The sequence below is a fragment of the Lactuca serriola genome, chromosome 5 (genome assembly GCF_051521515.1).
Source record: "Lactuca serriola cultivar US96UC23 chromosome 5, Lser_US96UC23_V15, whole genome shotgun sequence".
NCBI classification, from domain to species: Eukaryota; Viridiplantae; Streptophyta; class Magnoliopsida; order Asterales; family Asteraceae; genus Lactuca; species Lactuca serriola.
Window position 1 is genome coordinate 304,766,859 of NC_136412.1, and position 25,140 is coordinate 304,791,998.

General features: G+C 35.2%; 1 long non-coding RNA gene across 1 annotated transcript; it reads left to right on the forward strand.

Annotated features, from left to right (window-relative positions):
- Nucleotides 1-719: 719 nt before the first annotated feature.
- On the forward strand, nucleotides 720-21,035 carry LOC145051763 (uncharacterized). Its single transcript, XR_013683820.1, has 3 exons — nucleotides 720-2,063; nucleotides 3,758-3,942; nucleotides 20,887-21,035. It is a non-coding gene; the product is annotated as an uncharacterized LOC145051763 (long non-coding RNA).
- Nucleotides 21,036-25,140: the final 4,105 nt, after the last annotated feature.

Here is a 25,140-nt window from a genome sequence, read left to right on the forward strand (position 1 = left end):
TCAAAAAAGTTACAACAATCTGGTTATTTTCAACAAAAACAAATCTATCAGTAGTCTTACCATACGTTTTTAATTTATTCTTGCACAATGTATCATTAGACAACGTACCACTAGTAGTTTAACATATCTTGTGGCCTTCGTGAACCTTTCCGATGCGTGCTCTTTAGCTTACTAATTCCATATAGGTTGAAAATCATGAAACCTTGAATTTTGTCAACTTGACCCTTCACATGCTTCTCATTTCCGCAATCGTGCATGAACTTTTAAGTTAGTTTCTCGACTTCTTATGTAACATAACGTTCTACCTACGACATACCATAAACTCTTAAACATTTTATAAATAAAATGTTAGGTTTTTCAAATTAAAAATTGTTTTATACAAAAAGATATTATAACAATATTATGATATATAGATCGAAAAGATGTAAATGATTTCCCATATATTCCCATCACAGTGAGCTCTCTGACCTTCTTCTGGGTCAAACTGAGTTCCCATTTTAATAGGGGGAAAATATGTCCCAACTCCCGAATGTGGTACAACATGGGGTACAGTACACAACTCACTAGCTGTAGGGATTGCAAAATTTTAAAGGGTCCCACACCCAATTAAGCTTTAGTCATCTCATAGACCCCATGGAGACAACACAACCCCAATATGAATCCTTACTTATAAATGATGAAGAAAGTAGATCTGTTTCTTGTAATTGAGTTCCCATATATCCCCATCAAAATCTCTCTCTCTCTGGAGAGAGAGAGAGAGAGAGAGAGAGAGAGAGAGAGAGAGAGAGAGAGAGAGAGAGAGAGAGAGAGAGAGAGAGAGAGAGAGAGAGAGAGAGAGAGAGAGAGAGAGAGAATGGTTGGTGTAGGTTTAAGTTTCTGAAAGAAATGAAAATTGCGTACGGAGGGTTCCCGATTAAAAGAAGGTGGGTGATGAGCAAGATGGAGAAGCAGGGCACGTGCATTACTAACTCATCATGAAGACCTACAAATTTTTTGCGTTAATTAAACCTTGAAGGTGTTAATCCAACGTACCTAACCCAGCCAAATAGCCTTGACGTCTGGAGTTCATGGTTTAACCCTTGTATGTTTCTTTGCGATTCACTTACAGATGTTTGAATAATTTAGCCACTTGAATACTTCAATTACACTCCATTTTGGTGGATGCAACAAGTGAGTTAGTGGTTCATGTGCCCATCTTCGCCATCATGACAACCCGACCTTTGTACAAGATTACAGCTGGCCAAGCTAGCTTCATTTATTCAGGTCAGTAATTAAGTTCATTATCATGTATCTTCGAAAATGGCTGCCTTGAACCTGATATTTTCATGGTAAATGAACTAGTTATTTTGAAAATTACAGCTTTTGTGGAGTTATCCTTGTAATTAATTAACAAAGTAAGTCGTTCTCTTAATTTCTTTATATATTGATGGAAATTAACAACTGATGTTTTATGACTGAAGGCGAAATCTACAGCTTGAAAATTTACTTTGTATAATGTATAATTTTGTTATAGATGATAGGATATTATACGTACGGTCTTTGTGACTGTTAGTTTCATTATCATTTGTTCTATGGTGAGGCCTTTCTTTTTTTTTTTTTTTTTTTTTTCAGTTACAGTTGTCGGTGTCCGATACTTTATTTTGTAGCTTATAGTTTCTTTTTTATTTATTCATCTATTTTTTTTTTCATTTCAAAAAGACCTGGTTTCGCTGTGTAGTGCAGAAAGTATGATTATCAGGAAATAATTGACAAGTATCTTGATTGAGGAGGAACTACCCCAAATAATTTTATGGTCGAAGAATTCGTATAAATAAATATTTTTTTTCTTCTTTTGCGAAAAGCAACCAAAAACTTCTTTATACTTTTAGTTTATTATTTCAGATTTAACATTATTGGGTGTGTATATCTAATCATGTGTGAGATCACAGCTAGAAAATCCACCACAATGGCCGGTATTATATTATGCCTAACGTAGAGGGGAGTGGACTCGGCAACGTGTACGTGGCTCGGCAAACACCGGGACGCCTCCTCTATATGCAAAGGTCGGCATTTGAACTTAGCAGGTAGATACCGAGTCTCTCTCTCTCTCTATCTCTGCTTTTTTTTCTCCCACCATGACCCTCTCTCTCTTCTCCCTCTTTTCTACTCCATTCGGCACCCACTTCCTTTGTCATTGTAAAGAGATTTCGGCAACCCCATGAGTTGATGTGTAACTCGGCAAATGCTGCCATGACTCCTCCAACCTTATGCGTTTAGTTTTTATGGTTTTGTTTGATTTTTGATTATTTATTGTGATATTTTTTATAATTGATCGGAAATTAATATTTTATTTTTAAGTGATTTTTTATTAATTTTTATCTTTATTTTCAATTTTTTATTATTTATTATTTATTATATTCAATTTTAAAATTACCGTTTAACTTAAAAAAAAAATTCTAATCTAATCTTAACCCTAAACCTATCATTTTCATCCTATCTACTTCATTTTGAGAAACACCGCCACCTCTAAAATCCAACTTCAACATCTACAAAACCTCCTTAACACTACATCGCAGGCGCCACATTCAACATCTATAATTCCGCCTCAACATTTCATATTCGGCACCACCTTCAACTTTCCTAATGTCGCCTTCAAAATCCAAAATCGCAAAGTTCATTCCAGATCTTAATATCCACCACAAATCTCATCCACGTTTATCTTCTACGTTGCTATCTCCTTTTCTCTGTCACCTTTGATTCATCGAGATTTTTGTCTCTAATTCTCTTCTTCATCTCCGATTCACATTGTTACGTCACAATTTTCAAATTGATTTTTTTTCTTTTAAAAGAGTCATTAAACAACCATTTCTCATAAAGGTGAAATACTAAATATTTCCGAAACCACAAAACCATAACATCTGAAATCAATGTATCAAATCATCAGAAGTAGGGAAAGTTTAAGAACATAAACATAAAAGATGCGTATGCGTAGCTCTCACGGCGGCCCAAGTTTTTAGTGGAATATTCCTTTTTGTGACACTATATTTTATTTTTAATGACACATATTATTTTGTACCTCTATATCACCTCTAATTTGGTTTTCCCACTTTTGATTCCCCAAAAACTAAAAGCTTCCCATTGCCGGATCATTTTCATTTTCAACTTTTATTTTACAATCAGTGTTAGAATTTTAACCTAATTTCCCACACCCAAAAAATCATATGAACGTTTCTCCTACCACACAAACCCCAAATCGACCTAAGTTCCGCTATAGTTTCTATCGAATATTCTTAATATTCAATTCATGTCCACGTTCCTCTGCCCTCATTTTATAGAGCTCCTCTTGAAATCACAATTCACTGCTTTACCACGTTCGCCACCTGATAGAGAAGACGAAGTTGTTTGTGGTTTTAGGTTTGAAGAGGACTGTTTTAGGTAATGATTCAGATGTTGTTATTATCGCCGAATTTGAGAAGTTGCATTGGGTTCCCCTTTTAGATGGAGAAGAGAGGTAACAATAGGTCAGTTTCAATTTAGGGTTAAATGTGCGCATCATGGAGTTCCTATTTTTTATTTAAGGTTTATAGTTGGATGTGTCTGTTCCCAATTACTGAATTTGGGTTTATAGTTGCTCAAAATTTCATGATAATATCATTTTCTTTGCCTGTATCAACCCCCAAATTTATTTATGTTTCATCTTAGTAAGGCTAATTTCTAATTTTCAAATCCAAATGTGCAGTGAAGAATTTTTATAAATTTTTGTTGTTGAATGCTTCAGAAGAAACTAAATACCATGGTGTCCTTGAAACCCTAATATCGAACCCTAGCCTTTGGAGTGAAGATCTTGGAGCCTTTTTGGTAATTTTTATGCATTCATGTTGAGGAAGAAGGTCATTGAAGAAGGTGATGTTGCATACAAGCTTGTGGATCCAAAAACTACCTCACTTTTTGCATCTTTTGAAGGTATAAAGTTCATACATTGATGATGTTCTTTCTAGATCTCTTTAGATGGGTTTTAGGAGATATTTGTCCCAAAGCTTTGACCTTTGTGAGTATGGGGTGCTCCAGAGCATATTGGATGTCCTTTTAGATATATTAGTGTGCTTAGATTCATAAAAAAGGTTGCTTGATCGTTTCCTTTGGACCATGCATGAGTTAAGTTACTAAAAGTGTCTTAGAAGTTAAGGTTTTGTGTATTGAGCCCTATCTAGCCATGCAAAGACTTAAAGTCGGTGAATTTATTGGTTAAATCATTCTATAATGGTCAGATATGAAGTTTGGATAAGTGTCTTAAAGGATTAAGACATAAAATTTGTTGATTATGGACCAGGCAAAGTACATTGGGTGTACTCCTAGCTACGCCCCGCATAGCCAGGCCCATCCCCGATGATTGCTGACTCAAGTTGTACCACCAGCGTAGAAAGTGTACACCCTGCATATAGACGAGAATGTAGCTAGGCTTGTTTACTTTTGCTGACTTTTGACTTTGGTCAAAAGATTTAGGGTTTTGGACCATGGAAGGGAAAAATTGTCTTTTTAGCCATTGGACCTATGAGTCGGGTTATAACCTTAACTGACTACGGGTACTTGTTGTGGTTATTAGGCAAATTCTAGCTCCAACAATACAATTGTTAGATTTATATGTCATCAGTATCAGGTGAGTCTCCTCACTTATTCTTATATGTGTTCCAGAATAGTTGTATTTTTGATGACCAGCTGGGTATAGCTACTACTATTGTGTTATCTGTTTACGTGCAATTAAGACTTCAAGTAGTCTCTAGGGTTGCTGATAACCCACCGGGCGTGCTGATTGCTAACCGAGACTTCGTGTAGTCTCTAGGGTTGCTAATACCTATAGCTGTTTATGTGTTGTGTCGTATGAGATATCTTGGGAAACTCACTAAGCTTCGTGCATACTGTGACATCCTCAAATTCACAGCCATTTTAAAAATTTTATTTATTCGTATTTGAAAATCAGAGTATTCACATTAAAGAATAATATTGAGGAATTTGTTCCCAAAAAAACATGATAAATATATTATCCAAGCATTTCTGAAGAAATGTATTTTGTTTATATTAAAACTTTGTGATGTCATCGTCAATACATAAACATATGCATAAACAAACCTTACATTCATTTACACTAGTGTATTATATCTCTTTTAATCTCTCAGTGCAATGTAGCTTCATATCGACACTTGTAATACAAATAAACTGAGTGGGTCAGGTTGGGAAACCTGATGAGTACATAGGGATTTCAATCCCACAATGTTATATATATATATATATATATATATATATATATATATATATATTAGAACTCACAAAATAAACAATTTCATCTTATATAAGCAATTCCTATCCCACCTTGTCGATCCTTACAACGACACGGTCCATACTCTAGGATCTAAAATTAATCTATTAACTTAATCCATACTCCCAGATCAAGTATGTCTAATACATACTCTCGGATCAATAATTGTGTCAATTCCATAATCTCAAACTAAGGACAATTGACTATGTCTCAATCCATGCTCCCGGATTAATGACAAATAACGATGTCCTCTTCATACTCCAGACTAAGGACGAATGACTAAGTCTAATCCATGCTTTCGGATCAATGACAAGTTTTAAAGTTCTATCATCCGTGTATATCTCACTCGTACTCATAAGGATATACTACCTAATATTCCTCTTAATTAATTTAGGTTTACTTTATACGTAAATCGTCATATATTATCATATATGCGCTTAACACGTATTTCAGGAAATATCAAATATTTCACACACAAACATATATTTAATACTTTAATCAATATTTGTATTAAAATCGTGTTCACAAAAGGGACTATGTGCTCATTTGTTAAAGTGATGATTTCCAACTCGGGCAGCGCTTCGCTTCTAACGATTCTATTTTCCTTCGACAAAACCTACTATTATTACCACTATATTTTAGTCTAAAATTTATCGTGACTATTTACGAGCGATATTGTTTTATAAATGTAAAACAATACTTTTCAACCACTATGTACAGACAGGGGCCAGACATGAAACACTGGAGGGCAGAACCATTTTGGCATTATAACACTTCTGAAATCCAACAACCCTATGTGGCCCTTCAAACCAGATTTCCCTTACCGCGAGTAGTTAAAAGATATTATAATAACACTATATATATATATATATATATATATATATATATATATATATATATATATATAAGTATATATATATATATATATATATTGCTTTTAAGTTCATAATAACGAGAATAAATTTAAACCTAAGCCATAATTAAAGTAGGGTAAGCATAACTCACTTACCGGGAGGTTTGGCTAGGAACCGGGCTCTATGGGGGCAGAACTTCCGAGCCGAAAAGCTCTTTTTCTCGGAGTCTTTTGGCGCTCCGAAACTTTCCTATAGCACTTAGAAGTTACTAGGGCTTTGGGATGGTTTTACAGAGAGGTTAGAGAGAGAGAGAGAGAAGGGTTATGGTGTGAGAAATTGGAGTGAACCTCGCATCCTTTATATAGGCAATTAATCCTCGGTACGTTGGGCATACCGTCGGAGGTAAGCTGGGCGTACTTTGGTACGCAGGGTGTACGAGATTACGCTACGCGTAGTATGGAGCATGTATCAACCTTTGATGGGGCGACGTTGACGATCCAGAGCCTAGTATTGTGAGACCGCGGGGCGTATAGGCTATATACACGGGGCGTACCCTGTACACTAGCAATAGCCCATCCCGACTTCTTAATTCCGTAACATTCGCATACAAGCTTCGTTTTCGATGTTCTTTATATCCACGCATAGGTGGAGACGTACTCTACAACTTTTGTTTAGACTCCGTCGGCTATTTTGAATTTATTTTTAAAGTTATATTTTAACAGGCCTGGACAGGTAAAGTCCGTTAAAAATTCATAACTTTGTCATCTGACGTCTATTTTCATCTGTCTTTTTATCGTTGAGCTCCTATTAATGAGATCTTTGATTCTTGTTTAGGTTGTGTCGGCTAAAAACTCGTTGATCTAAAATTCAAATTTCGAGTTGTACACTACTATGCTAAATCTTAAAAAAAATCATAACTTCCTCATATGAAGTCAGATTTGGACCTTCTTTTTATGCACGCTCTCGTTTTAACGTATAATACGACTTTTTTTTAGATCCATAAGGCTAAAAAGCATTTTATCGCAAACTCACTTTTTACGATTCCCGGTGTCGTGTCGGTTTTGCCATCAAACTTCGACGGTTCATAACTTCTTCGTTATAACTCAGATTTCGGCATTCTTTATATGTACAAAACCCTTGTCACATATATTATAACTTGGTTAAGATTATTTACTATAGATAATCTTCTATCAAAAAGTCATTTTGGACGTTTATTGTCTCTAAATTGACTAGCCCGAATCTATGGGTGTTACAATTATCTCCCCCTTAGGATGATTACGTCCCAGAATCATCAACAAAACTCAGCTTGTATAATGACTCCATACGTTATCTTTTCATCCTAGGTAATAATCGTAACTTCTATGTTCCTTCAAATGAGTATCTAACTCTTGGACTTCTTGACTGCATGTGGTGCTCAATCTTGCACTCGCTCTTTATCCTATGTTAGACCTTTAATCGTAACCTTCAAGTTACAAAAATCGATCCTTATTGGAGACTCCTACTTCTTCTTAAACAAACTTAAGAGATGTTCTTTACTTCGATTATCATGACAGACCGATAGGTCATGTTCTAATGACCTCTCATCGTATGATGCAATGCTTAGACTAAGGTCTCTTAGAGTCAAATTCCAGAATGGAATATACCTTCCGTCATGTTTTAATGTGATATAATCACATTCTAGAATGCAACACTTCTAGCTATAGTCTTCTTACTTTAACAACGATCATGGTACTTCCATTGATTGCTTTGATTTTCTCTCACTTCAATCTTCTAGCTTAAGCCAGATGCTACATCGATCTTGGTATTCTCAACAAAAAAAACATATGCATCTTAGCCGGACTCGATATGATATGACCTCTAGGTTCAGAATAACAATCATTTTCTTAGTCATTACCGAAATGATGATAAAGAAATACTTGAACAAAACGGAATCAATTACTAGCTTCTTGGTAACCTTGCGACTTTCCCTGATCCAAGTGTGAGTCCTCTGCTTCTAGTAGTATAGGCCTCTACTACCATTCACACCTACTCATACTCATCCCAAGTATTGTCTCATAGTTTTCCAAGTGACCACACAAGAATTTCACATATCGGATATCATAATGAAGGTTTATATTAATTCTTGAAATGATTACATAGATATTTAGGTTCACCCTACAATATGTCTCATATATTAGGCTACACCACATGATACTATCCATATGGCTACTTTATATCCCAATTCTTGGATATATAGATCTTCACTCCTGATCCTTTTCATCCTCGCCTGCTTCATTAAGGATCATCTGGAATGCTCTTGCCTTTGGCATCAGTGGTAGGTTTGGCCTTGTAGTTCCTTCTCTATTTGGGAAGTCTTGCGTGAAGTATCCTTCTTCACCACACTTAAAGCATACTTCTCTTTTGGTTGTGCATTGAATGGCGTAGTAACTAGTCTTTCCGCATTTGAAGTTGCTCGCCTGTTTAGATCATCTCCCAATGTGCTTCCTTCTGCACTTGTCACGCCACTTTTCTTCATTACTATCCCCATACCTTTTTTGTTAGGGTCAAAATTCGGGAACCTATTTTTCTTATCAAGTCTTGAAGACCCCTCAAACTTGCTCTTCTCGCCAACCATAACCTTGTTGGCGGCTCTACTCTTGATCATCTCCTCAACAGACTTAGCAACCCGGATGGCTGCCTCAAGGGTAGGTGGCTGGCATACTGGCACAGTATACTCCCATGGTAGTCCCTTTGCATACCTATCGATTTTTGTTAGCTCGTCCTGGATGATGCGCAAAGCAAACTCCATATTTTCTGTGAAAGCATTGGTATACTCTTCGATGGACATGTTGTCCGTTTATAACGTCAGAAACTGGTTTTCTAGCTCTAGCAGGTTTTAGGCTGAGCAGAACTTGCGTTTAAAGTGTACCAAGAATTCTTCCCGTGTCAGTTGCAGTGTCTCATTAGGGCTCATGAACTTTCCCAATTTTTTCCACCAACGAATAGCGTCACCCCTTACTTGATGCACAACATAAGTGGTTGTAGCTTGCCTTTGCAACCACATGTTATGAAAGCTAGATCCACCTCAAAGATCCAGTCCATAACTCCAATTGTATCTTCTTTCCAAGTAAAAGTTGATGTTTTGCAAGTGGGGAAGTATTTAAACTTGCATCCAGTCCTTTCAATTACTTTGTTTTGGTTATTTCTTCTAATCATTGACGGTTCAGCTTGACTAACGATTCTACTATAATTTCCTTCTTATGACTGTCCTTCATTCAACTAAAGTTGCACAATGGGTACAGTAGGTTCATCCCTGTTCATCATCATTTGCCTCATCTCCTCCCTATGTTCAGCCAACATACCGCAAATCATTTCTTTGACCTCTGCCATTGTTATTGGCTCGAGTGCAGCTGCCACCTCTGGTGCACGCTCAATCATAGGCCGCTGATTAGCATTAGCATTTTTTAATCCGCTTCGAGTTCCGACCATGTCGATCTATACACCAAATTAGACGTTCGGTTTGTAGTGACGATAATTTTGATAGGGAAAGCTTTATTTATGATAGACATATGAATCTCCTTATCTTTTCAAAAAGTTACGTGCCAGTTCTAATACCGTAATTAAACGTATAGAAATCTGAACACATAAAGTTTCCTGATCCGGTCGACCAAAGACCATAGATTTGATCAACTGATAGCATCATAAAGCATCACAAATCACCTAGTACATAAAAGCATTTTAGGCATATTCCCTAAATAAGCTAGTGCTTGTGTCTATTCAGGTGTATTACCAAAACTATATTTGACACACTCCTCACGATCATTTCTTAGTATTCTAATTTTAAGTCTAGAAATAAATCCTTATACCTAGTTCGCTTAAACTAATGCTCTGATACCAATTGCGATATCCCCAAACTCACGGTCATTTTAAAAAATTTATTTATCCTTATTTGAAAATCAAAGTATTCATTTTAAAGAATAATATTGTGGAATTTGTTCCCAAAAATAAATGGTAAATTTATTATCAAAGCATTTCCGAATAAATGTATATTGTTTATATTAAAACTTTGGGATGTCATCTTCAATACAGAAACATAAGCATACACAGACCTTACATTCATTTACATTATTGATTTACATCTCCTTTAATCTCTCAGTGTAATTTAGCTTCGTATCAACACTCGTGATACAAATAAACTAAATGGGTCGGGTTGGGAAACCTGGTGAGTACATAGGGATTTCAATCCTACAATGTTATATCATATATATATATATATATATATATATATATATATATATATATATATATATATATATTACAACTCACAAAATATACAATTTCATCTTATATAAGAAGTTCTTATCCCACCCTGTCGATCCTTACAACGACAAGATCCATACTCTGGGATCTAAAATTAACCTCTTAACTTAATCCATACTCCTGGATCAAGTATGTCTAATCCATACTCTCGGATAAATAACTATGCCCATTTGACTATGTCTCAATCCATGCTCCCGGATTAATGACAAATAATTACGTCCTCTCCATATTCTCAGACTAAGTCTAATCCGTGCTCTCGGATCAATGACAAGTTTTAAAGTTCTACTCACCGTGTATATCTCACTCGTACTCATAAGGAGATACTACCCAACATTCCTCTTAATTAATTTAGGTTTACTCTGTATCCTAAATCATCATATATTATCAAATATGCTCTTAACACGTATTTCAGGCAATATCAAATATTTCACACACAAACATATATTTAATACTTTAATCAATACTTGTATTAAAATCATGTTCATGAAAGGGACTATGCACTCACTTGTTAAAGTGATGATTCCCATCTCGAGTAGCGCTTCGCTTCTAACAATTATGATTTCCTTCGACGAAACCTACTATTATTACCACTAGATTTTAGTCTAAAATTTATCGCAACTATTTACGAGAGATATTGTTTTATAAGTGTTAAACAATATTTTTGAACCACTATGTATAGATAGGGTCCAGACATGAAACACTGGAGAGCAAGACCATTTTGGCATTATAGAAATTCTGAAATCCAACAACCCTATGTGGCCCTTTAAACAAATTCCCCGTACCTCGTGTAGTTAAAAGATATTATAATAACATTGTGTGTGTGTATATATATATATATATATATATATATATATATATTATATTTTAAAATATATATTGTTTATAAGTTTATAATGACAATAATGAATATAAACCTAACCTATACTTAAAGTAGGGTAACTATAACTCACTTACCGGGAGGTTTGGCTAGGAACCGGGCTCTGCGGGGCAGAACTTTCGAGCCGAAAAGCTCTTTTTATCGGAGACTTCTGGTGCTTCGAAACTTTCCTCTAGCACTTTGAAGTTACTAGGGCATTAGGAGGGTTTTAGAGAAATGTTAGAGAGAGAGAGAGAAGGGTTATAGTGTGAGAATTTCGAGTGAACCTTGCATCCTTTATATAGGCAGCTGATCCTCGGTACGTTGGGCGTACCCTCGAAGGTACGTTGAGCATACTTCGGTACGCAAGGCATACGAGGTTACGTTGGACGTAGTAGGGGGAATCTGTCAACCTTCGGATGGGGAGACATGGACGATCTGGTGCCTAGTATTGGAAGATCGTGGGGCGTACAGGCTATGTACGCGGGGTGTACCCTGTACCCTCGCAACAGCCCATCCTGTCTTCAAAATTTCGTAACTTTCGCATACTAACTTCGTTTTCAACATTCTTTATATCCACGCGTAGGTGGAGACGTACTCTATAATTTTCGTTTGGACTGTTGGATTAGTGTCTAAGTCCATAACTATAATTGGTATGTACTTGACCCGATTTGGTATGGTCCATTTGGGTTGCATGGCATCAGAACAATTTGGATAGACGTTTGTGAGAAAATGATATTTATGATTTATTAATATATTCTAATATATTAATATGAAATTATATTATTTAATTGGTGTTGATCAAGAATTAATTTTGTATTAATTTTGTGATCAAAAGACACTAATTATATATATGGGGATTGATTGTGTAAATCATTCATTCTTATGTATGTGGGCTTATGATCCATAGTTCTTCATGTTGGGCTTAACCCATGGTTACTCCATGGAGGTTTTAACCCATGGAGCATGAAGAATTTGGACATTCATGAGTTACATGATGTAACCCTAATAGCCACAATACATAAAGACCCCAGAGCTCAAGAAATCGGCACTAAAGATTCATATGAGAGGGCTAGCCAATTTTGAGCATAAGAACTTTTCTCTCAAGTTATTCCAAGTTGTTGGTGGTGTTGTGGGAACCATTTAAGGTATCACACTTGGGGCACTAGGCTCTTATGCTCCATGGAATCAAGCTACAACAAAGAGGTATGTTATCTTAACTAGTATCTTGTATTGTTTATGTCAAATTGCATGCTAGTTATAGGTTAATGCCTTAGAAATAATTTGCATGTATAATTAGTGAAAACATAGATCCAAGGTATATAGGATTGTATGTGCACCATAGGATGTTGTATTATACTAAAACCCATCAGTGGTATCAGAGCTAAGGCTTGTTTTCAATTAAACTTGATGCAAACTGCTGAAAAAATCAATTTTCTGGCTGTCTGGACAGTGGACTCGCTGAGTCCACTAACAAAATCATCGAGTAGCATGCATTTTGCCTTGGACTCGCCGAGTCCACTGATGCAATCGTCGAGTCCATGTATAAATCTGACCAACTCGACGAGTTTGTTCATGTACTCGACGAGTTGGTGCTCCAGAGTGCAGTTTTTCGACTTTTAAGCCTGGAATTGGGCTAGGAACATTAGCCTAAGCTGTTTTTTTAACTTATAAACCTGTTTTTTGGATGTGTTAATGTTCATGCTAATCCAATTCAAAAGATAATTGTCATCATGTTTTGTATTAGTTTAATGGTTAGGCTAATTACATGAAAATTGTTTGATTTGAATTGTCTTGTTCATATGAGTTTAATCTAGATCATAGTTTTTCTTGACATGTTTATTAGTTGAATTGATGATCTTGGTGTTTTTTAATGGATTCCATAACTTGTCCTCAAGTTATAGAAAACCAAAAGTTTTTTGTGTTAAATCTTCATTAAAGCCATAGGTTACACAATTGAAGACTCTTTTTCCTCATAAATAGTTTTATGAACTCCATAACTTCTCCTCAAGTTATGGATGTTTAATAGTCTCTTCATTAAAGGTTTTAAATCCTACATTAAACTCATAAGTTATAGAATTGAAAAGCTTTGAATTGCTCAAAACATGCCCTCAAGTTTTGGAATTTATAAAGTTCCCCCCCTGAATACTTTAATTCCAAGTTAAACCCTTAGAATTTTAAAAGTTTAAAATTCAACCCTTATACTATTATAATATTATAGGTTTAATATATATATATATATATATATATATATATATATATATATATATATATATATAAGAGCAAGTCCGTCTTACCGTTACTAGGCCTTATTCACGAAGCCAGTCTATAAGGGGGTATAAGGTTACTGCCTATAAAATGACAGTTTAATGGGTGTCCGCTCTCACCCACCGCTTACATGACTGGTGGAGGTTCGTTAGCCGAACGGGTAGGACAGGACTCTAATTATCCATTCATTAAAAGTTTAATGATAAATACTAATTAACTAAACACTTATAAATTGCTAATGTTAGTTACTTAGGAAAATATGAATTTGGTGCTAACCCATGAATTACACTTTTTACCTTACCAAGTCGTTGGTGGAGCGTGTGTGGGTAACCGACACACTAACATGGACTAGTAATAGTGGAAAAGGGCGACCTAATTTTTATCATAGATCGGTGGAGCGTGTGTGGGTAACCGGCACATCGATTAGGTGATAAATATTAAGGGTACCAAGTCAATTTGCACGGTTATTCACACCTTGTTTGTGATCCTCGGCATCCTATCACAAACTTGGGAAGGCACAATCGAGATTTAAACATGCCATTGAAAAGTTCAATGAGTCTCAAAAGATATAGGAGTTTTAAACCAATTAAAACCTAATAACTATTTCGTTTTTCATGTTGGAAATTAGTGAATCGTCATTCACCTACCTTCAAATATTTTATAGCTTGGATTACGGAATCCCTCTTCCAAGTTATAAAATATTGTGTTGGGTCCTTGCGTTAATATTTCATATTGGGTGTTATATTAAGGACTTAAATCAAATAAACTTGAATTTCTCCCATTTTAGATTTCTGGTTCAGACAACTATGGTCTTCTCAAATTCCTAAAAAACTAACTTTCCTAATGAAGATGATGTATTGCGATTGGATTGTGGAAATCATACTTCTCTTCCTCCACCTCCTCCAATTATTCTCCCTAACCCACAAGTTCTTAAAAATTTCAAGGTCCCTCAAGCCCTATAGGCAAGCAAAGTCTGTGTGTGCTCACATCTTGGAGATGAAGTCATATATAGACAGGCCGGGAGAGTTGGGTGTCAAAGTCTTGAGAAAGTTGGTTGTTGACTAGGTTCTTCAATCACTTCTTAAGTCACATAGTGAGTTCCTTTAGGAGTACTATATGACAGACTATGACATGACCCTTAATGATCTTACCTATTTGCTTAATGTTGCTGAATCGGCAATGATCTGAAGCACTGGTAAAGCAAATTTGATTGGAAGATCGACTTCCCAAACTTCCATGGACATTGACAATGGTAAAATTAGAAATCCAGAGAAGCTTTCTCTTCCCAATGGAAATGGATCGGCCATAGTCAACTCAGTTGACCAAATGGTAAAGAGAAAGGCTAAGTCTGAGATAGTCCTGTGTACCATTCCCAAAGAGTCCATATGTCTCTATTGCCAAAGGAAGGGACATTGGTTGCAACGCTGCCCTATTTACCTGAAAGATTATAAGGATGCTAAAGTCAAAAAGTTTGACTCTACTTCGGGTAATGTTCACTATCTAATTCTTTTAAGTTCCTATTTGATATTCTTATTACATGATGTGACTATGTCACATTTTGATGTTTTGTAGAATCAAATAAAAGAGAGGAAGCTTAAAGGAAGAATTTGTTGATTCTGATCATGAATATGGATTTCAATCGCATGGTTCGGTGATCAGAATTTTGAGCTGTTGCTTAAGAGTTGTGATAGATTTCCTAGGAATAAATAATAACATTGTTTTCATATGCATTTGCATTGTAAGGATAAGTTTTTTCAGCGAGTTTTAAAATAAAAGGAAAAGTTTTAATTTTATTTATTTTAAATATCCTTATAATGGCATTTGTGAAAAATTATTTACCAAAGGAGAAAAGATTCTCATCACCCAAGTTCCAGTTGGATAGAAACTTGGAATCATGCAACTGGTATGGTATGATGAATGAGAATTTTCATCTTTGGGAAATTAAGACTAATTCCTTATTCACATGTATATGTGAGTCAAGTGAAGGACTAGGAGATTGGGTACACTTGGTTGTGCACTGGTCAGGTTCACCACAAAGATGGAGGAAACTATTTGTCATGATTTACTAAAGTTTAGTAAATATGGTTATGCTTACAAGTTTAAGTGTAATTCTGAAACATTGGAAAAGTTTCAATGTAAGGCAGAATGGATGAGAGGAATCAAATTAGGCAGAAAGATAATGGTTTCTCCAATCTGAAAAGATGGGAGAGTACTTAAGTATCCTATTTTATGATTATCTTAGTGATTATCAAACCATATCACAATTGATTCTCTAAGGACATCTTAGTGCATTTGTTTAACTAAGAAGAGGAATCGTGAATTGTTGAATTGGTTAAAATCAAAAAGGATGAATCATACTTTGTTCCCAAACAAGTCTTAGAGTCATACTCCAAGATTGTAACTTGAGTGACATAATCTTAAGAATGTTGAAGACACTTATCATATGTAGAGTAAAATGTTTTCTTACTCTTGTACATTTGAAATTGGTAAGTTATGATGTTTTGGATAAAACAATGGCCAACTAAGACCAATTGTGTGAAGTGTTTATCTTGATAAGTATTCGTACTAAATCTTGAATATTTGTTTTGTCAAGGAATGGTTCTTGACAAGAGAATCTTATATATCAAGAGGCCAGAGGGAGTCTTAAAGATCTTAAAAAAGTTTCAAGAACTAATCAAGAATAAAACCTGTTGTTTATCACTAGCACATGACTTGAGGTTTGTAACCTATCGTGTTGACATATTCTTGTTTATGTGCCCATTCCAGTTAAAGTTGACTATGCATGTGAGTTCTATGAGTACTCAGTTGTTTGCATAACTACTTGGAAGCGATGGTAGGCCCTTGTGCTGCTAGGTGGAAAGAAGTTAAGATTGAACAAGTTTAGTCCATATGAGTTTGGATTTGTCACTAACCTCCTCTTGCAGTTATGAGAAATTCACATAGATATGAACACATACACAATAAAATCTAAGTGTCATAAGGTTTCTCTCCGATTCATGAAAATGATGGTGAGGAAACGCTTTCACTAAGTAGATTTTAAGTAGAAAGCAATTGTGATATTTGCATTCTTAAAGTCGTTAGTGGAGTGTGTGTGATTAACTGGCACACTAACATTGACTTGTGAGAAATGGCAAAGGTCTAAACAATTGATACTATGATTATGGCATCCCTTTTCATAGTTCTAAAAAAAATTTAGACACACATGTGAGCTATCTTAGAAAAGGTGTATGATTTTGATAAGGTCTTATCTAAACTTTGGTAAGAAAGTCAATAAAGTATTGATTTCTAGAAGTCCAGTTGATATCTGGATACATGTCAAAGCTAGTGGGAGCATAAGTGTTCTGCTAATAATTATCATGTTAGTCGGAGCATGATTATTATGTTAAGTTTTGCAAGTTAGCAATGTTAAGTATAGAAAACAAAGGTTTCAATCTACAAAGTTGCGGGGGTTGAAAAGTTGTTTGCTATAATTAAGGAAGAGGAAATTATACTTCATTACAATTCTAAAAGCTTAGATTGTGAGTTTTTTTAGTCAAATTTAGTCATAATTACATTATTTGTGTTCTAAAATTCGATTATGATTACGGCATCCCTTTTCATAATTTGAATTATGAGAACATGGAAAATTATAAGAAATATTATAGAAAAAGACTGGTCAAGCATCATGTCTTTATGTGAGACATCATGAATCGTGTCTTGTATGCTAAGCAGTTAATATCGGCGATTTCCAGGTGATTTGCAGGTGGGATATCGGTTATCGGTACTTTTCAAAATAGCGGTGTCAAATATCGGTCCAAAATATCGGACCGCAAATATCAGTGATATTTACCGATATTTCCAGGAGATTTCCAGGTGGGATATCGGTTAAATAATTTTAATTCCTTTTTTTAGTGTTAAGTCAAGGCCTTAAATCTTATAGACTTAACTTAAATGAACATGCTATTATGTGAAGTACTTAATTGTTAGTTTTAGGTCATAGACTCATGTTTTAAGTATTAACCGATCTTATTGTTATGTTAATTGTTACATACTTAAGTGTTACCTTGCTAGTTTCTATAGGTTTGATCATGTTGATGTGTTAAGTAAATAATTATTAAATGATGATGACGATATTCGAGTTGATGTTGATGATCTAGATATAATAATTGGATGCCTTGGTTGATGTGGACTTGGAGGAAGATCTCATGGCTTACGTAAGATTATGTTTCAAACATTGACAGTTTTGAATTTTGACTTTTTATATTACTTTATATATGTTTTATGTATATATATATATATATATATATATATATATATATATATATATATATATATTAATTATGCATGATGTAAAATACCGATATCCCACCGCGATAACCTATATCCCAAATATCGCCCCTTGACCGATATTTGATTTTGGACCGCTATAACTGCATAGCTTGTATGCTTCGGATATAGGATCGATTGCATGTGCTATAATATTCATATGTTCTAAATTTTTCCAAATGCCTAGGCCATTAAGAGGGAAAAACTACTAGAACTGGATATGACTAAAATGATTAAGCAATTGTCGAGTACAATCTGAGGTTTATCAAAGATTGGTTGCTCATGGAAAATTGGAAGTATAGTGCTAATTTTGGAAGGACCATATTGACATATTCTGAAAGGAGGCAACTCTTGTTCAGAAGTGATAGTCAAAATGGGAATGTGGAAATGTTTCCATAGGTGGAAGTTATTCATTAAATCTGTGTAAGATTAGAAAACTTAATGCAAGAAGGACGTTCAAAGGAATGTACTTTGAATGTGATACTTCGTTTCCATGGAATTGCTCTCTATTGGAATACTTTGTAAATGTCTGTAGCCAAGTCTTTGTGACTTTTGTGCATAGTCATTACAAGAGGATCAATGCATATAAGTTTAGAATCTAACAGATTTTAGTAAATGGAAAAGAATCTTGTATTCTTACATTTGTGGTAAGGATTTGGGATTGTGAAATGAGCATCATTGGAATCATGTTCAATTGGTCTATTTCACAAAGTAAGGATCATGGACAAAGATAGTGTGCATACTTGGAGTATTACATAACTATTGCTTTGATAAACATAGTGTGCATGCTTGGAGCATGGCATGACTATTGTTTTAATTCAAGTATTAGGTTGATAAATTGAAACATTATATAATGAATAATGTGTAATCAATATGGTGATAAATAAAAGGTGTTTTATTTATCTTCATAAGTTCTGAGACCATATTGGATTCGATTATTCTTGTGTTTCACTTTGCATGTTTTGACTTCCCGAATAACTAGGTTATTCAAACTCTCCACAGTCAATCATACTTTGGAAGTAGGTATCAATCAAGACTGTCATGAATTGGGTTTGTAGATGTCTAAAGTGTTTAGACATAGAAAAAGTTCATTCAACATTCATGAGTGCTCCTGGAATGAGTTTCGAGTATTGGACTAAACCTATGCTCATTTGAATCACTTCATGGATTTTATCACGAGTGGTCATGAGACGATAATATCTTATATTCTTCAAACGCAGACGTGTGAGTTGTAGTTGCGCGTCGGTTGCACATTGACATATGTAAACGCAACCAGTAACTTGGTTGTTATAAAACATATCGTTGTGTGTGATTTGATGAATAAGTACAAGCGAACATTTGGGTTGAAGTTTATCGATTCATTTTACCCTTGGATGGATAAAAGCGATATCTGTGGGCCCCTCGATAATTTAGTGATGACAAACGTAAGTGCTCGGTCGGGCCTAGACTGATTTGATTTGTTCAATTAGTCGGTCGTCATAAATCGAAAATCGGAAAACAACAAATGGACAGAGAGAATGATTATAATCCATGTCTCAGTCCATATGATATCTAGAATGGAGGAATATGTGATCCCTTATCTATTGGACGCGTCATTGATTTGTTTAGAGCACAACAACGGCTTTTAAGAGCTACGATTGCTAGTCGGGTTGTAGAATCATACTTGCAATAATAGTTATTAGACTTATCCAATTTATCCAAGTGGGAGACTGTTGGATTAGTGTCTAAGTCCATAATTATAATTGGTATGTACTTGACTCGATTTGGCATGGTCTATTTGGGTTGCATGGCATCGAAACAATTTGGATAGACTTTTGTGAGAAAATGATATTTATGATTTATTAATATATTCTAATAAACTAATATGAAATCATATTATTTAATTGGTATTGAGCAAGAATTAATTTTGTGATCAAAAGACACTAGTTAAATATATGGGGATTGATTGTGTAAATCATTCATTCTTATATATGTGGGCTTATGATCTATAGTTCTTCATGTTGGGCTAAACCCATGGAGTAACCCATGGATACTCCATGGAGATTTTAACCCATGGAGCATGAAGAATATGGAAAGTCATGAGTTACATGGTGTAACCCTAATAGCCACAACATATAAAGTCCCCATAGCTCAAGAAATGGACATTAAAGATTCATATGAGAGAGCTAGCCGATTTTGAGCATAAGAACTTTTCTCTCAAGTTATTCCAAGTAGTTGGTAGTGTTGTGTGAACCATTTGAGGTGTCACACTTGGGGCACTAGGCTCTTAAGCTCCATGGAATCAAGCTACAACAAAAAGGTATGTTATCCTAACTAGTATCGTGTATTGTTTATGTCAAATTGCATGCTAGTTATAGGTTAATTCCTTGGAAACCATTTGCATGTATAATTAGTGAAAACACAGATCCAAGGTATATAGGGTTGTATGTGCAGCATAGGATGTTGTAGTATACTAAAGCCCGTCATGGACTCCATCGGCTAATTTTGTATTTATTTTTTAAATTTATATTTTAATAGGCCTGGACATGTAAAGTCCGTTAAAAATTCATAACTTTGACATCTGACGTTTGTTTTCATCTGTCTTTTTATCGTTGAGCTCCTATTAAAAAGATCTTCGATTCTCGTTTAGGTTGTATCGGCTAAAACTGGTCGATCTAAAATTCGAATTCCAGGATGTGCACTACTATGCTAAATCTTAGAAAAATCATAACTTCCTCATATGAAGTCAAATTTGGACGTTCTTTTTTTGCACGCTCTTAGTTTGACGTATACTACGACTTTCTTTTAGATCCCTAAGGCTAAAAAGTATTTTATCGCAAACTCACTTTTTTCGATTCCCAGTGTCATGCCAGTTTTTCCATAACACTTCGACAGGTCATAACTTCTTCATTAAGATTATGTACTCTAAATAATTTTCTATCAAAAAGTCATTTTGACGCTTATTGTCTCTAAATTGACTAGCCAGAATATGTAGGCATTACACTTACATTTGTTGATTATATGTGTTTCAGGTACTTCTGTAGATCGTAGGAAAGAGAAGGTTTGATTGTACACACTCACTGGGAGATTTTGTTACTGGGTATTTGTGGCACTCTGATATTTGTGATGATTATTGTATTTGATGCTTGTGATTTTCTAATGGTTTGGTTTATGAACAATATTTTGGGTAATTTAAAAATGAAAATTTTGGTTTGAAATTTGAGGTGTTACAATTTGGTATTAGAGCCCTAGTTTGAGGGATTTGGATGAACTATAGGGGAATTCCAAAATCAAACTAAGGATTTGAAATTTTTCATAAAAACTTTTCAAGAAATGAAGGTTTTTGTAGGAGAAAAACCTAGTGAAGCAGTGTGTACTATCAGCCAGATCTCGAGCGGTAGTTTCGCAAAATATCTCGAATTATATTATGATTAGTGTAAAGTTGATATCTTATGAGTTGATAGAACTGCATGCTAGTGATATGATGAGGATCCTGCAGTAAAGGTGTGATAGGGTTGCCTAATTTGTGATGCCTTTAGCCTAGGAGTTTCTTCTTTTGAGATTGAATCTGTCATTGCTATTTACTTGGTGTATGCTACATAATTGTACATAGTTACGATTTTATAGCCTTATATTGCCTGATTTAGCCTTTCTTCATGTTCCTTATTTGGTTGTGGATTTGAGGTACAATCATTTATTCGAATGCCTATCGAGCCTCGTATTGTGTACGATTGGCATGCACAAAGAAAATGGCGAGGATAATGGAGATCTTGTGAGGCGGAGCAGCTCCAGGGAGTATTCTAGAATGAGTACCTAGATGCTTAGTAGTGGTTCTGAGGAACCAACAGGGTGAGTGTATAGATCATCTTGAGAAATTGAGTCTTTGTGACTTAGGGTCATGAGAGGACGACTTGAGAAAAATATGGGTTGATGTGGAAGGTCGGATTGCGCCTGTACTACGGAAAACACCAGATCTCTATGTGGATCAAGAAGGAATATTAAGGAACCAAGGATCTTGCAGGAGTGTGTGGATGTTTGTTAATGTGCTTTAGCTGATTCTGATAGTTTTTTGTGTGTTTTAGTATGGTGGTTATAGATGTTCAGGCTCCAACAACCCTGAAAGGCCGAGTGCTAGTGATGATGACATTTGTAGGACTGTTACCGCCAAGGTAGCCGCAACAATTAGAGGGGCTTGTTGGATTAGTGTCTAAGTCCATAACTATTTTGGTATGTACTTGACCCGATGGTGCATGGTCCTTTTGGGTTGCCTTCACCAAAGCAACTTGATAGGATGAATTATGGAGAGAAAGGATTAAATATGATTTATTAGTATATTATGAGAATAATATATTAAAGGAGAAATCATATTGTTTAATTAATATTAGTCAAGAATTAATTGATAATTAGTTTTGTGACTAAAAGAGATTAATTAAACTTAAGGGACTGGAATTGTAATTATAAGATAATTGCAATTTGGGCTATGGATTGCCTTATATTAAGGAGTGGACAAATTCTATGGGGAAACCCATGAGGAAATTGTCCAAGGCCTTAAGGAAAGGAATCAATGGGTTGCTTAGGGCTTAAGCATCCAATTTAGGGTTTCCTTGTTAGATAACCCTAATAGCCTCCTATATATATAGATCCCTTATGACCCAAAAACGTGGCTAAGCATCCTTCTAGGGTTTCACACATTTTAGGGAAGCCTCCTTTACATCTCCTCTTCATTCTCTTGCTCTTGGTGTTTGTGAACCATTAGAGGAGTGACATTTGTGACTCTAAGCTTTCTAAAGTCAATAGAAGAAGGATTTGGGATTGTTATTGCTATATAACAATCAAGGTAATATCTTAAACCCATTCTTATGTTAATATGATTACTTGTATGCTAGAATTAGGGTTTATAGTCTTGGATAACTTGCATGTACAATCGAGAAACCTAGATCCAAGCATTAGGGTTTGTATAAGCACAAAGGATGTTCTTATGGCCAAAACCCATCAGTGGTATCAGAGCCTAGATTGGTTTCTATTGTATTGATGCCTTGTATGTTGAAAAAATTCGATTTTTGTGGTTCTGCATGATGGACTCGACGAGTTTCCCCCTACTCGGCGAGTCCATGGGGGTACTCGGCGAGTTCGAGCGTCAGATGGAGCTATTTTTGGGATTTCTTGTTGTTTATCTTTGAGATACTTGCCTTTATCATATTAGATCAATATAAATCCAATTTTATGATATATATGACTATATTCTTGATCTAATTGAAGATATTTATCAATTAATAAAATATTTGTTTCCTTATGTGACAATTGATTAACTATTTTGATTAAATTGGTAAATTGTTTTGCAAGAAATCATTAAATAAATCAAATATGGATAATTATGTGATTAAATGTTAATTTATATTATTTGTTATTTGATCCTTGTGTTATGAAAAGTTTCATATTTTCCCCTTTAGGTTTTATAGTTTAAATTTGAACTCAAAAGTTTTGTTGTTTTGAAATTTAAATAGTTGAAACCTTAATGTTTTGAAAAGGGTTTCAAAACATGCCCTCAAGTTTTGGAATTTAAATTTTGATTAATAGTTTAATTTTGATGTATATTTAAATTCTAAATCCTAATGTTTTGAAATGTTTCAAAACTTGTCCTCAAGTTTTGGAATTTAAAAGTTGATTAAAAGTTTAATTAGGATTGTTAAATTCTAAAACCCTAGTATTGTTTTGAAAAGTTCAAATCACACCCTTATGGTTTTATTAATTAAAGTGTATAATTATTAAATTAGACCACCTAGTATTTTATTAAGTGTAAAATACACCCTATACTATATATATCATTAAAAGTCTAATATTATATATGTATAAGTAAAGTGTCAAGTCTTACCATTAGTAGGCCTCATTCACGAAGCTGGTCTATGAGGGGTGTTTAAGGAAATTGCCTATAAAATGGCGATTGAATGGGTATCCACTCTTACCCACCGCACTCTTGACTAGTGGAGGGTCGTTAGCCGAACGGGTAGGATAGGACGAAACCTTCCATTATAAGTATAATGAATTACAAAAGTAACTAAATGTTTTACAAATTCCCAATCTTAGTTACTTAGGCAAAAGTGAATTGATGCAATTCCATGAAATTACACTTTGTGCCCTTGCGAAGACGTTAGTGGAGCGTGTGTGGTTTACCGGCGCACTAAATGGTTCTAAGCAAATGTAGCAAAGGGTGACTCAATGTTTGTCATAGTTCGGTGGAGCGTGTGTGGTTTACCGGCACATCGAATAGGTGACTGTAACATGTGGGGGCACCATGTAGTTTGCATGGTTATTCACACCCGCTTTGTGATCCTCGGCATCCCAGTCACGAACAAGAGGGGCATATCGAGATTTAAACATGCCATTGAAATGTTCAATGAATCTCATAGGATCTAGGAGTTTTCATAGATTTACAACTTAAATTTCCTTTTTCGTTTTTCATGGTGGAAATTAGTTAATCGTCATTCACTTACCTTCAAATGTTCTGCAATTTGGGTTACGGCATCCCTTTCCCGAGTTGTAAAATATTGTGTTGGGTCCTAGCCTTAGTATCTCATTTGGGTGATTTGCTAAGGACTCAATCAATGAACTGACCTGAATTTGTTTTCTCCCGTTATTGTAGATGTTAAAGTACGACAACTATGGTCTTCCCAAATCCCGTGGAACAAGCATTCCACATGAAGATGATATTCCACGATTCGATCGAGGAACAAGAAATCATTCTTCACTTCCTCCACCTCCTCTCGTTATTCTCCCTAACCCATAAGATCGAAGAATTGAAAGGTTCAACATCACTAAAGCCCTATTGGAAATGAAACATGACGATGGTAAACCCGTGTGTGCCCACATTCTAGGAATGAAATCACACATTGATAGGTTGATAATGCTGGGTGTGTCATTCCTGGATGAGTTGGCTGTGAATTGGGTTTTGCAATCACTGCCTGAATCATATAATGAGTTCAAAAGAAAGTATTATATGATGGATCATGACAATAACCTCATTGACCTAACTTATATGCTCATTGCTGCTGAATCAGAAATGATTTAGCGAAGCAATGGAGCGTATTTGTTGGGAAGTCAACCGACCATGCTTCCGAGGACGTTCTAGGAGAATCGACCCGCGTTTGCTGCCAAGAGAAAGGGCGTTGGATAGAAGTCTGCTCTAAGAGCCTGAAGATTCCAAAAGATGGGAGAGTCAAAGAGTATGGCTATGCTTCAGGTAAAATCCATTATCTAACTCTATAAAGTCCTATTCGTTGATTCTTAAT